This window comes from Sinocyclocheilus anshuiensis, unplaced genomic scaffold (assembly GCF_001515605.1).
Source record: "Sinocyclocheilus anshuiensis isolate Anshui unplaced genomic scaffold, SAMN03320099.WGS_v1.1 scaffold2664, whole genome shotgun sequence".
Lineage (NCBI taxonomy): Eukaryota > Metazoa > Chordata > Actinopteri > Cypriniformes > Cyprinidae > Sinocyclocheilus > Sinocyclocheilus anshuiensis.
In genome coordinates this window covers 34,860-36,326 of record NW_015542503.1, presented here as the reverse complement: position 1 = coordinate 36,326, position 1,467 = coordinate 34,860, and the positions used below count along the sequence as shown (strand labels likewise).

Here is a 1,467-nt window from a genome sequence, read left to right as displayed (position 1 = left end):
GTGAGTGAGTGAGTGTGTGTGTGTGTGTGTGTGTGTGAGTGAGTGAGTGTGTGTGTGTGTGTGAGGGGAGCATGTTCTGGAATCTTTCACGATGTGTGTAGTTTGTGATTGGCTGTTCGAGTGTGTCTTTGGTTTAGCCGCTGTCTCTGGTTCGCTCTTGATTATTGTCACTGATGAGGTTTTGTAAATCAGACATCAGTAGTCATATGATCCTGTACATCTGTGTCTCTTCCTCCCTCTGACAGGAGATTAATGCTGTGTAATAATGATTTTATACAAATAAAAGTATTTTCTCTATCCGCACTGTTTTACTTTCAGAATAAAAACCAACACAAATTCACCATGAAAATACGGTCAGCATCAAATGAAAATGTCTAAATGCTTGTCTTTCATTCAGTTTTGTTGTCTATTTATCATTCTATCCATTCATCAATGTGTCTACTTATCTACAGAGCTGGGTAGATTACTTACAAATTGTTAGCCGTTACTGATTCCAAATTACATGACAAAAATTGTAGTTAGTAACATAATCCATTACATTACACATTTTAGGTAATGTAATCAGACTACTTTTAGATTACTTTGACCTAACCCGCTTTTCACATTGATTTAATTAGGACAATCTTGTACTATATTGATATAAAAATATAAAGAGTAAAAAAATATCACATTAGTTGTAATTAAAAACATGAAGTGCATTAAACATTACATTATGTCAAGGTTTCCGTAACGGGTTTGTAAATGAACTGCAAGGGGTTAATTAAATCATAAAAATTTAAAATAATGTAATCATTTTAAAGTAACAACAAAATAAAACCCTAAAAAAGATTAAATATTTTATTTGTTTACCTGCATGTCATGTGACCATTAACCAACGCCAGAGAACCGTGAACATGCAAATGTGATACTTAATAAAATATTTATTTTAAAATCTCGGGGAACTTCAAATAAAAATATATTAGGTGAAAGAGGATTAGAGTTAATTTGAATTTGTGGATTTTAATGTGTTTGAAAGTCAAACGCCTTCCAAAGTAATACATTGTTAAATCATCTACTGATTGGTAATTCAAATGAATGTATTCATCAGTAGTTGATGCAGTGCTGAAATGATTTGTGTAAATGCTGTGTAGCACCTGACTAATCATTGATCTCTGTGTGAATGTCCACAGAACTGGAGACTTTCTGAGTGTTTATAAGCGGTAGATTATTTTAGAAAGGAACATTCAAAAGATGAAAGAGAGGAATTAGGGAGAATCAATAAATTATGAATTATTTATCGCTACTGTATGAATAATATGTAATCATGTAATCCATAAAAAAGTAACTGTAGTCTGATTATGAGTATTTTAAAATAATTTAATCTAATTACAATTACTTAATTTTTGGAATCCGATTACATACTCCAGATTACATGTAATCAGTTACCAGATCTATCTATCTATCTATCTATCTGTCTGTCTGTCTATC

General features: G+C 31.6%; 1 protein-coding gene across 1 annotated transcript in view; it reads left to right on the top strand.

Annotated features, from left to right (window-relative positions):
• Positions 1-335, top strand: part of LOC107694207 (stress-associated endoplasmic reticulum protein 1-like) — a 7,337-nt gene extending 7,002 nt beyond the window's left edge. The window contains exon 4 of the transcript XR_001634831.1: positions 10-335. The gene's annotated coding sequence lies outside the window, so the exon portion shown is untranslated. The remainder of the gene's footprint in view (positions 1-9) is intronic.
• Positions 336-1,467: the final 1,132 nt, after the last annotated feature.